The sequence below is a fragment of the Ursus americanus genome, chromosome 4 (assembly GCF_024610735.1).
Source record: "Ursus americanus isolate L20-20 chromosome 4, mUrsAme1.1.p, whole genome shotgun sequence".
In the NCBI taxonomy this organism is placed as follows: domain Eukaryota; kingdom Metazoa; phylum Chordata; class Mammalia; order Carnivora; family Ursidae; genus Ursus; species Ursus americanus.
The window spans coordinates 70,432,308-70,446,151 of NC_142130.1; the positions used below are offsets into that span (position 1 = coordinate 70,432,308).

General features: G+C 35.0%; 1 protein-coding gene across 9 annotated transcripts in view; it reads right to left on the reverse strand.

Moving 5' to 3' along the window:
• Positions 1-13,844, reverse strand: part of ROBO2 (roundabout guidance receptor 2) — a 581,558-nt gene that overhangs the window by 142,683 nt on the left and 425,031 nt on the right. The window lies entirely within an intron of this gene.

Sequence of the window (13,844 nt, forward strand, 5' to 3'; positions counted from 1 at the left end):
TAATTAGAACATGACAATTTATGGTAAAAAATGCAAACAAGTCACAATTAAGGAAAGCATGTTGGAACCAAAAAAGTGGTGGAGGCAGGTTAAATTATCCTTCAATTTAGAACTAATTTTTGGCTAAAATTCATTTAAGACAATTTGGTTTTACAACAGGACTAAGAATTATAGCATCAGGTTTGGAAAAGTGGATCTATCTCATAGCTGTGTATTTGGTTAGAAATTAATCTCAACTTTAAATTCAGTTAGAAAATGACTTCAGAGATTAAATCCACAACAATCCACGAAATCCACAGCTCAGAGCAGACGTTTCTGACAGGCAGTTCCCCTTCTTATACTCTTCTGAGTAGAGAATGAACTCTGTGCAATGGGGACTGCAAGTTCAGAGTGAAATGGATCTATGGATGTGTCATCTACTTAGTGGCCTTATGATCCTCACTGGATAAACTTCCAGAAGACTCCACTGGTGTTCAAAGTGAGTACTAGCTGAGGGAGGGGCAGGGGTGCTCTGCATTATCAGAGGGAAGTTCAGTTTGGACTGTGCTATGGAAGATTCACAAGGCTCTCTCTCCTCTTCTGCCCACAGAAGCCTCCTCATGAAATATAGGTTCTGGAATAATTTAGGAATTCAACACAGCTACATGGGGGCACTTGTCATCATTAAGTGTGTCACAGAAAGTGTAGGTTGCTAGATTTATTTGAAAATAGAAGGTTCAGACCCTTCTCTAATTAAGCTACTCTTAACTAGTTTTATCAATTCAGCAACTATTTAATGAGCAAGAAATATAAAGAAACATTTCATGCCTCATATATTCTAGAAAATATGCAAAAATATACATTCATCTCAAGTCATTAGTGAACCAAAGGACCTTCTTATATTCGATGATGACATATTTCTGTCAAATCCAGCCGTGGTATTATCTGTCTATCTCACTGGTATAACCTTCATAGCTAAGTCAAGAAGGAAAGACTTTGAAATCTGTTTCTTTGAACTATATTCTATTATTTTTGCCCTAACATTATAAAACAAAAATAAAAATGATATAAAATAGCATTCAGATAATCAATGCCTACTTCATCTTTTCTACCAGATCGGGGTTTCTCAACCTCAGTCCTACTGACATTTTGGGCGAGGTTATCTTTATTGTGGGGGTCGTCCTGTGCACAGTCTGCTATGTCGCAGCGTTCTTAGCCTCTCCGCACTAGATAACAGTAGCACCGAGTCCCCCAAATGCGGCCATCAAAAATGTCTGCCGGTGTCATAAAAAATGACATCGCCAAATATCCCTCTGGGAATGGCAGAAGCAAAATTAGCTCTAGTCAAGACCACAGCACTAAAGATATATCCAGTGAGCACCACATATCAGATACAGAGCTGGATATTTGAGACTAAAGATAAATATGGCAAGGGGAGTTGGGAGACAGAGAAATAAAAAATGACAATAATGAGATTAACATGGTTTTCTCTTAGTTACACAGAAATAAAAAAAGAAAATAGCTGATCGCTGTTCAGTAAAACATGGAATGAAGGGTGTTCCAGTCCAAAATGGGAAATGAGCACAAACTTTCATGTCAGAGAGACCTGGGGTTTGAAACCAGCTTTGCCACAAGTCCTGTGACCTTGAGCACAACGATGCTCCTTGTCCCTAAGCTTCAGTTTCCTGCAGTGTTAAAAAGAGGATTCATACTTCAAGGCTGTTGGGAAGATTAATTGTAACTGTGCAAACACCTAGCATAAAACCAGTGGGCCCTCAAAAAAATACAGTGTTTCTGGGCGCCTGGGTAGCTCAGTCAGTTAAATATCTGCCTTCAGCTCAGGACATGACCTTGGGGTCCTGGAATCAACGCCCATAATGACTTCCTACTCAGCAAGGAGTCTGCTTCTCCCTCTGCCTTGTGCTCCCTCTCAAATAAATAATAAATAAAATCTTTAAAAAATACAGTTTGTTATTACTTTAATATAATTTCCTTTGGGGCACCTGAGTGGCTTAGTCAGTTAAGACACTGACAATCTCGGCTCAGGTCTTAATCCCAGGGTTGTGAATTCAAGCCACACATTGGGCTCCCATGGAGCCTACTTAAAATAAATGAATAATATAATATAATATAATATAATATAATATAATATAATATAATATAATATAATATAATTCACTTAATGATGAATTATTAGGGGCACCTGGCTGGTTCAGTAGGAGGGGCACGCAGCTCTTGTTCTTGAAGTTGTGAGTTTGGGCCCCACGTTGGGTGTAGAGATTACTTAAAAATATAACTTAAAAAAAAAAGATGGATTATTTCAGTGTAGCAGTTTAGAGGGTGGACTTGAGGGCTAGAGTGTCTGGTTGGGTTCAAATCTCTCTCTACCACTTGAATTTGCCTGTCAAATTCTTCCTTTGGAACGTAAGGATGATAAGAATACATGTTTCATGAGGAAACAGTGAAAATTAAATGATTTCTTTACATGAAAAGCATTTGAAAAATTAGCTTGTACTCCCTGAATCAATTTAAGATACACACTTTTCCTATTTTAACATCTCTGACATTAGGAATCATTTTCCGTAGATGATATATCATATTTGATTTGGCAATTTTTTCTCCTTAACTCAGAGAAAAAGTACTGCTGGATCTTACAAACAATTCGAGCCTGAATTCAGTGACATATGATATCATTATGTGATTATAAATTGTTGGGTTAAACAAATCTTTTGACTTCCATGTTTATTAAAGACAACCCTTATCATACAGGCAACCAAGTTATAAACCCTAGTATTACTTTTATCCCCCTTTTCCCATGAATCCTGACATATAATCGATCTCTTAAAAAAAAAAAAAAGCTTTTCTTTGTACTGCCAGTTGCATTAGTATCCACATTTATATGTTTATAGGAAATAACCCACTGGAGTCCCCTGACTACCTTTTAAACAACTTCCTCCCAGGTATGCCTACCTCCAAACATTCGCTACTCTGAACTCTCCTACATAAAATATGAGAATCAATTTTTTAAACATAGAGACAAAGATACATTTCTATTGAATGTGCTTCAGTGAATCCTCATTTCATAGTGTGTTCAGTATAAACACTTTATTTGGAATTAGAGGCTTTCATAATAAAGCCTCAACTAACCTTGTTGGCCTTAAGTGCCACTCCACTCCACTTCAAGCAAAATGAACTGCTAATTGTTGGCTTATACTTTCCACCACCAAAGGTTTTTCATCCTGCTTCCATATTGCTTGGAATATTCCATTCTGCTTGGAATACTCTTTGCAGCCCCACTTAGGAGAATTCTCTTCTCCTTTTCAGACCCATCTCTAATGTCACATGGGACTAAAGCAGCTCTTCCTTTCTGAAACCCTAAAGAGTCTTGTATATCATAATTTTTATGTAGTTTGCCTTATTTAATAGTTAATTTTATACATATGTCATACCTTTTACTAAAATCCTTGAGAACAAACTCATCTTTTTTTAATCTGTTGCACTAACAACACTAAAAATGTTCAATGAACATGTACGATTATTTTTGAATTTTTGAAATGTAATATTTTATTAGTCTATATTAGAGATTTTTATTATTCCTTTGAGACAATTGACATCTTGCTATAAATTGTGTTCATAGTAAGGATAAAAATATTTTCTTTCTCTCTCTTTATAGAATTTCTCAAATAATGGTAAGAGTATTGATCAACTTTTTTGCTTCTATTATTTGTGGTATAAATGTTGAACAAAACTCTTAGAAAATGTGGATTAATAGATGAAATATTTATAGTTTCATCAAACATATTTTTTATAGCAAGTGTCATTCGTCATACGAATTGCAGTGGTGCAGAATACTTAACCAGGTAATTCTTTATAAAGCCTCCAAACATCTATACATTTAATGAAATTTGTTAAAAGGTATTACAGTAACTTTTATAATTGTAACAGTCACAATAATCGTTAAGAATGATTGGTAAAGTTTCTTTTTTTTTTTTTTTTTAAGATTTTATTTATTTATTTGACACAGAGAGAGACAGCCAGGAGGAGAAGGGACACAAGCAGGGGGAGAGGGAGAGAAAGGAGCAGGCTCCCAGTGGAGGAGCCCAATGCAGGGCTCAATCCCAGGACTCTGAGACCACGCCCTGAGCAGAAGGCAGACGCTTAACGACTGAGCCACCCAGGCGCCCCATGATTGGTAAATTTTCTACACTGAGATCTTGTCACAGGTCTACCCCATAGATTTATATCATGAATCACCTTGTCATAAGACACTTCTAGTACTTTAATTTCTTGACAAAGTTTCACTGTGTCTCAACAGGAGCAAACCACTCCCCTCCCCCACTCCTGTCCTACTGCCAAATATGACGTTTGAGAATGAAATTCCAATGAGTTGATACTATGCACCAGCCAAAGTAAATTTCTCCAATAATTGATTCTACTCTGTGGAGTAGGGTATAATCTTACAATGCTTTGAAAGTATTTGTTTTTTGTCTCTTATCTTTGACAATTGTATCTCCTTCACACACTAACAAAAACATTCATCATGTTTTTGTAATACTAGGTCTCAAGTTATTCTCTGTGGGTTTTTTTTTTTCCTTTCCTTTTCAATTCATAACAGTTGACTTGAATAATTGGGTTGACCAACAAGTTTTCTAGAAGGACCATTATAAGAAATAATAACAATGATAACAATAATAATAGTGATGATGATAGCTCACACTTTAGAAAATATAAAGTCTAGAACTCAGCCTGTCAATTTGTAACTGTTCATAGAACCGCTGATAATCAAATATTATCAAGAAAATATAAAATAATGCTCTTTTACTAAATACAACCATTGTCTGACTGCCATTAGGCAATGCAGATGAAAAGATGAGTTAAATTATCATGCTCTAGCAAAGTCCATAGTTCTAAATTTATATACTTATACTATTAATTCTCACAGCAAGTATTTGTTTAGCTTCTTTTGTATTCTCAGGGACTTCATTTTTATTTCCAGATACAGTGTTAAGAAGAGCATTAGAATAGGGGTGCCTGGGTGCTCAGTTGATTGGGTATCTGACTCTTGGTTCTGATCAGTTGTGGTCTTAGGGTTGTGGTGTCAGGGTCTCAGGGTCTCAGGGTCTTGCCTCACACTGGGCTCCCCGCTCAGTGTGGAGTCTGCTTGTCCCTCTCCCTCCCCTTCTGTCCCTTCCTCTGCTTGTGCTTGTGCTCACGCAGTCTCTCTCTCTCACTAAAATAAATTAATAAATAAATAAAATCTAAAGAAGAACATAAGAATATATTGAGTTCAAATATTCTGTGATAATAAAGACATAATTATTTTAAACTTTGTTTCACTGGGCAGTGGGAAGTAATGATAATTTTTAAAATCATGCATACTTATTTAATATGATATATTATACATTACTGAAAGTGACATTATGATAAAGGTTATAAAATCATCTAGATGTACTTCATTACACTGATGTATTTTGTGACCATCTGATAGGTAAGCATCTACTAAGCTGCTTTTTCCTGATCTTAAACCCCAAATGGAGAATGGAAAAACATTGTTTCCACCCAGAACCTCTGGCTGGTGGTCAAGAGTGTGGCCTTGGAGCCAGACATCCTAGATCCCTTACTAGATGACTAACTTTGTCATACTTAATCTCTTTGTGTCTCATTTTTTTATTTGTAATATGGAAATAATAATAGATTTTATATCATAAGGTTGTCATAAGAATAAATGTATTAATGTAAAACACCTAGTGTAGGTCTGGTACAGAGTAAGCACAATATAAGTATAATTTATTAACATTACATTTACAGAAAAGGAAAATGCATTAAAAAACAAGTCTTTTGAATCAATACTAGACTTTTCCCATAAAAACCTAAATAAGCATTTAAAGTCAAAGGCAATTTTGAATTTTAAAATATGCCCATATATGCATAAAAATCTGACAGGATATATGCAAAACATAAACAGTAGATGTCAATGATATATGGGTACATGGGTACTTTTCCTTTTCCTCTTTAGGCCCACCCATTTTAAATTTCTGGATTTTTTCCTCCTATAAAAATGTGTTAGCATACTTGTTAAAATGTTCTGAGTTATTGCCATTCAAAGAACCCTACCATTTCAGAATTTAAAGGCACAGAAGCCATCCAATCCAACTTACACGTTCTGCAGATGTGGACTCTGGTACTCAATGTATTTTGTAAATTATTTAAAACAGCATGATGCATTTTGGCAGAGCTGGGATAAGATGGTTAATCTCCTAAATTCGACTTTACCTTGTAGGCCCACATTCCAATACAACTTATTAAGAACAACAACAGCAAAAATCAAACAGAAGTGCATCTTAAGATAACCCCCTGGGTGATTAAAAATCATCTAAGTGATTTTAACCACCAATTGTCATAGAAGGCAAGGACGTGTGTTAATATAGTCAGTTAAAGAATTTTCTCCTTTTTATATTTTGTTTACAGTTAAGGTAAGAATCTAGGTACTAGAAAGTGTGTCTCCAATGGTAAATATCCAATATATCCACCTGTGGCTTGACACAGTGGCTATGTCTTGGTAAGTCTTTGACTTGTCCTATAGTTTGGGCTAAGGAAGATGTTGCCCTAGTCCTGACCCTTGTCTAGTGAATTCTCTAACATGCTACACTTTTATGGATGAAACAAACCTGCTGTGTCTCCTATGTTGGACAACACCCACATGCCAATGACAGGTGGCACTCAGGGGGATCCTTTTGCTCTGTAAACTGGCACCTGGTCTTGGCTCTGCCTCGACACAACACAAGAGCTGCCAGTTAATGGACATCTTTGACTTCAAGGCATTTCATATTCCAAGTGTGTCTCAGCTTGTTAGTTGACCACTGGCCAGAGCCCAAATTGGATGCCAGTTCCTGTATTGTTCCTGAACTGAGATTCTCAACAGATGGGCCAATGTGGTCACAGGATGGGGCAACTTGCACTCCTCAACTTAAGTGGCAATTAGTTTTGTGTTAACAGCAACTATTAGCACCTATTTGATGAAAACATAGAGAAAGTACCATTTTGGCATCCCTCTGAAAGTTGCTAATTAATTCTGTTTGTAAACAAAATTTATATCTTCAACTTCCAATAAAGTAACTTTGACCTGGTCCAAAGTTAGATTTTCAAAACACTAAGACACTTTATGTGTGGTTTATGAAATTGGTCTAAAAATTACCCTTTACATTAATGCTATATGGTGTTCCTATAAAGTTATTCGTAATGTAGTGTTTCTAACTGATTATCTAAAATTTGATCTAAATATAAAATTTCTAAGTGGCTCAAGTCAATAAATAATTAATAATCACATAATTACGAAGCCCATTAGTTTAAAATATTTTATGCTGGACAGATTCTAAATTAAGTCCTGGCCCTAACATGTATAAATGTGTGACTTTGGAAGCAAGTTAGTTAAGCTTCTATTTCTATATCCCTCAAATGGGGACTTGTATTACACTAGAACAATATTGAAAATAACGTAATTTACATGCAAAAGTGTGTGACAAATAGTACGTTCTTCAAATATACTTGCTTTTATTGTTTCATAATCTTCTCACAAAAGTGACGGTTTTCTTATTATGAGCTGACAAATGATATAATGTGTGAAATTTGAAAGTCCCAACCCAGGTATCTTATTGAACTGGGGCTACGATAAAATACCTGGACAATGCACAATCTTCCAGAGATGGTAACTTTCAAGCTTGGTAAACTGGCTGGCAAAATTTATAAATAAATCTATATGATTTAAAGGCAAAAGTTATATTTATTAAATCAATAGGATTTTATGTGTTTCTATAGAAATTGCCCAAAGAAAGAATATCCATAGAAATTACATACTCTATGTTTTTCACCTTCACTATATTTCTCTTATAGTTTGCTATATAACTAACAAATGCCACCAATCAGCTGAATTTATAAAACTGGAGCACTTGTTATGTGTATCCATGGTACAGTATATACAGTGCTTTGAATTACTTATATAATTTTAATAACCCTTTGAGTTAGAATGGATGGCATAATTATTCATCCTGTAAGAATGAAAGTGTAGGTTAGTCATTAGTTCCACTGCTTTCCTGGTCTGTATCTTTGGGTTGTAAAACACGGAGTTTAAATAGCTTCTTCAAAGTCATACTCCTAGTTAATGGTAGAGAAATCTGTCAAACACCATTTCTAGAACATAGGGGTATAACTAAACAGATAAATGATTGAACAGTGTCAGAGCAAGCCCAAAGTCTAACATCTCTGGAGATAGCCAAAACATTCTTCATACTATTTGTAGCTATATTAAAAGATCTCACAGTAATTGTGCATGTCGTTCTAATTTTTTTTCCAGACAGAAATGGCTGAGTCATCTGGATAGCTGAAAAATCATAGAGTAATTCATTTATACTTTTCTTTGTATTTCTGAACCTTAGGAACCAATCCACTTTTCAGATGTCACATACCATGTTTTATATACATTGCTTTTCTCCTGCTCTCAGTTCTTTTCCTTCTTTAAAAAAAAAAAAAAAGTTAATTGACCAATCTTGACCAGCCTACCTAATCAGCATGGTTATTTATCAGGAGCCCAAATTACCACATGTCCTTGAAGCACACAGTGTCTGTGAAGAAGGCCTATCTCCTCAGCAGGGTGTCAGAGCACCTTTTCAGCATCTCTGCATCCCAGAAGCACACGCTCTAAACAATGGAGCTTCAAAACAATTAATATAAGAACATTTTCCAGCACTAAGTGAAAAGAGCCACTTAGTGTAAAAATGCTACCAAAAAAAAAGGGGGGGGGATTATAAGTGGTTCTATTCAGTTTCTTTTCTTAAGGATTCATGTATTTATGTGAATCTCACATTTCATGGAACTAAGAACTCTAAAAAATCTCTCTTAAAATAGACTTGCACTTTAGAAAAAGGAATTTGTCAGTGGCTTCAAGAAAATTGATAGAATTTTGCACCATATATCTTGCAACTCTTATTCTCTAGTCCTTTTTCTATTTTTATGAAATATTCATGAATTATATCCACTATGTGCAAGCCATCAACCGCATTTAGAATTTGCAGGCATACATAAGAATGTAAATGGCATATTTTATTTCCTTTTTGCTCTGACAAGCTATTATGAACATTCCTTTCTGTACTCTAGATCTTTATTAAGAAAGTTAGTGTCATTTTAGAGTTGGTTTAGAAAATAAATAAAAATGAAATTAAAAAAATCATGGAGCTAACTATATGGTGATACAACAAAATTATATGAATGATGAAGGATGTTAAATCTCCTGTTTGCAATTCTTTAAAAGACTGCCAATAATTAACTGAGACACAATCTGTACTGACAGGCCCAGATAAGAAATTACAATTAGATTAATCGCACTCCTCCTTAACTAATTTCTGAGAAGGGATATTTTTATTCTCCTCACCATTATTAGATTGAACAGAATACTGTAGTGTTGCTGTATTTTAATTTAATTTCTATTTGTTTCATTGTAAATTTATTATTATCTGTTTCACATTACTACATGGAATTTTCATAGAGCTTCAGGACACATATGTATATTACATATATATGTATTTGTATTTTGATGTAAAAAATATGCACTATCCATATGGTTAAATGGAACACAGCAGAAGATGAAACATCATTTTAGTTTTATAAATACTGGCAACTTTTATCACATGAAACACTTTGTGGAAAAATGTGCTGAAGGCACTAGTCATCAAAAGAGTATTAATTAGCAAAAAGCTCTAGGTTTGCCTGATTAAAAAGATGTGGTACCCAAGGAACAAACTAGGATTACTTTAGTCTTGACTTTCTTTAATGTATTGTGTATGTAAATACTTTTCCACATCACCCAATCTGGTTAGCATAAAAAATAAAACAAACAATAACGGTATATTTATCTTGCTTAAAATGAGTTTTTTTTAATAGACTATCAGTGAGCGTTATAAATATAGTAGGCACTTAATAAATATAGGTGATTCCAAAAGTGTATCTTTTACAACTTAAATTATGCTTTAAAAAAAAACCTGTGTTTAAAAAAAGTAATCATTACAAACAATAAAATCGTAACCCTCTTTCCTCTTATCTCATTTTATTCCCTCTACCCACTTTATTGTTATATTGGTGTGTAAAATTCTTGTCCCTAACAGACGAGTCGATGTTTATTTATTTGAGCATACATATACTGAGACCCTGTGGAAAAAAGATATTGATACTTGACAGAGTTGCAAACAAAAGTGGTGACTTCTTTTTTCTTCCTAAAACCTTCAATTGTGAAATAGTAGCATCTTCAGAAGTTTCTACAAGCAATTAACATTCTGACAGTAGCATGTAATAAGGTGAAGGCTCCTTTCTATTTTGTCCCTTTGTTATATGGAAAATAGCCAAATAAACAACTTTTCCCTGGTTGGGACTTAGGGTTATTGCTAGCCTTAGGAATTGCTACTTTTCCCACCTCACCAAAACACTCATCTAATCAAAAAATGTCTTTAATACAACTCACCAAGGGTATATTTTAATTTTATTAAAGATAGTTACTGAGAAAGGTCAGGAGTTTAAAGGCTAAAACAAAGAAAGAGGTATATGAGTACCACTAAAAAAAATATTTTCACAGTAAAGGCCAAAAAAAATACGCCCTTAATTCATCTCTGGTTACTGAAAGTTTGGCACCGATATCTTCTTCTGTGTCGAAGGTTTAAACAGCTATCACAGCATTTCATAAAGTTAAACTTGAATGGAAAAGCTTTTCTTGTCTCCGAAAGAAAAATAGTCACATATTACTTACACAGTAATTACAGGCTATGCAGCTGCCCTACAAAGCTTTACTATAAATGTGTTAAGCATGAACCACGACACAAACCTTATTCAAATTGCATTAAACGTTAAGCCAAAGAAATGTCATCCTCCACACCACTTCACACAATTGCTTACACAAGAACAATGGCCATCTCCCTAGTCTGAGACTTAAATAATGTAATAGAATCAATGTTGTTGATTTAGGCTATGGTTGGTTAAAAGTCATTACTGTTATTCCTCACCAAGTAAAGAGGTCTATTTCCCCCTCATTATGCATAAGTGAAGCTTATGCTAATGCATACAAATCTAAGAATGAATAAGCTTCTTTGAAATACCATTTAACGATTGAGAATTCGAGAAAAAGTACATGGCTTCTATCATGATAAAAATATTGACCTCAATTTCTATACTGCACTGATCCTTACTTTAAGCCTTTCTAACATACAGTTTAAAGCTTACACAGCATTTCCATTTGCTTAATACTTTAAAAATATTTAGCTGGTCACACAAAGCACTGTAGTAGGATCATGCCAGTAATAGAAAAATAAAGAGGCCGGAAACCTATCACAATGTTTTAAGGAAAGTTAGTGGAGGTAAGATTTCTCAAAATTTCAACCTTGTCTTTAGAGCCTTTCTATCTTCCATTCTAAACATGTAATATTCATACTTTTCTTTGAGTTTTATTATTTGAACTCTGAAGCAAATGAACTTGGTAAGACTGGGGAATATTGTAGCAACTAAAGGTGTCAGGCTTATGATCTAACACCTAGAGAAATCTGGGAACAAATCAAACTGGGATTGATTAAGTTTTATTTTACCTTAATTCAAAGACATAGACCCATTAAAATGCAACACACTCTTACAACTTTTTATTTTTGAAACTTTTGTGAACTGGATCTTGTTAAATGATTAAAAATGGCAGGATTATGAGGGATGTTATGTGGATATCATGTAAACCCCCGATATCATGTAACAAAAGGGCATTCTCACAATTCTCACACCCACAAATCCAGTCTAATCATGAGAAAACATGAAACAAATTCAAGTTTGGGGAACATTCTATAGGCTATCTGGCCAGTACCCCTTAACACTGTCAAGGTCATAGAAACAATGAAAGATTGAGGACTGTCATACTAGAGAACACTGGGGAATATGTGACAAGTAAATGCAATATTCTATAATATCCCAACTAAATAAATACCCTAGATTGGATCCTGGAGCAGAAGGAAGACATTAATGGAAAACCTGGTGAAATCAAAAGAATATATAAACTTTAATCATTATGCATTAGCATTTGTTCATTAGAAATGGCAAATGTTTCATCATAATGTAAGATGTTAATAACAATAGGGGAAACTGAGTATCAGGTATATGGGAATTCTCTGTACTATCTTTTCTATAAAGCCAAAAATATTCCAAAATAAAAGTTGTTTGTTTTTAAAAACTGGACAAGGCTGGGGCGCCTGAGTGGTTCAGTCGGCTAAGCATCTGCCTTTGGCTCAGGTTATGATCCCGGGATCCTGGGATCTAGCCAGCCGTCTGGCTCCCTGCTCATCGGGGAATCTGCTTCTCCCTCTCCTTCTGCCCCTGCCCCTGCTCATGCTCTCTCTCTCTCTGTTTCTCTCAAATAATTAAATAAAGTCTTTAAAAAAAAAATGGACAAGGCTATTTACTCCCAGTAATTGAAAATTAACTTTTGTCTACAGTAGGCCAAATTTTACTACATAATTCATCTCTCAATCTTACATCAACATTTTAAAATTACACATTAAGCGCCCTCAAACTTGAGGAAAATTATTGACTACACATAGAGAATAGACACTAATAACTCAGCTCCATAAACTCTTCATGCTTATTAACCTGCTTCTCCACTGAAAAGACTTGAGGAACCTCACATTCACAAACTTCTGTAACAACACTCCTTTAAGTCTAGATCTCTAACAGCAAAGTGATGAAGGAAACAAAGAGGTGACTTTCCCTATTATTTAGGCTGAAAAACCAACCAAATTAGAAGTTTCACTTGTTTTATTCCTATAAATTGCAAAGAACCTCTCGCTGACTATTTAAAATGTTTGGTCCATTTCAGGGCAGTGCTGTTGATGATATAACTTTAGAAAATATAGTATCAGAAGGTTTGGGATAAATAAATCAAAATTTTGAAATGAATGCATACATTTAGTAAAGCATCCATAGCGGTTGCTGGTGAGAGCAGATAAAAGGCAACTGATGTCTGTGAAAGCATGTTTAATTTCAGTCAGTTGAATGAAACCTAATTTCTTTTTTTGTTTTTAGAAAAAAATTACTAAAAAGGCAGCATGTGAAATTTTATGCTGATGATGATTGTAGTAGGTGTGATGGCTATAGTTTCAGAAGGTAAGACTAGGAGGAAGACAAAACAAATCTTAAATCTAGACTTCATGATTCCAGGGTCCTGGGATCGAGCCCTTCTTCTCCCTCTGCCCCTCACCCTGCTCCTGCTCTCCCTCTCTTTCTCTCTCTCTCTCTGTGTTAAAAAATATATAAAATCTTTTTCAAAAAAAAGCTAGACTTGCTCATTATATATAAAAAAAACACTTGAATGATTCATTTGGTCATAAAGGGCACAGTCTTGGAAAGATTTAGACAATAAAAAAGTTAAATATTTTTATAAAAGGATGATAAACATTTTTGGACTTCCCCTAGAGAGTTGACTGACTGGGTGGGGATTTGGTGATAGGAAGAATAGAAAAGAGACAGAGGAAAAATGTCCATGAAGAGATGGAGATTGAAAAAGTGACAGGTAGTCCCTAAATGACAAATTTCTGTGTGGATAGTGATGTCAAGTATCCGCTGCCTTTTCAGTATTGTGTTGCACGAAACTTCTAGTTTACTCCAGACCTTAAAGTCTGCTATACACAGCAGCCTTTGCTTAGTGATGCTCTGGACAAGAAAGGAAGGCAGACGGTATCCAGTGTGTGGGGAAGTATCACGGCAACAGAGCAGGAGTCGGAGGCAATGAGGCTAGGTGGCCAAGAGTTCACCACGAGCAGAATGGCAGACCTGGAAGGTCCCACCTCAGGAATCTT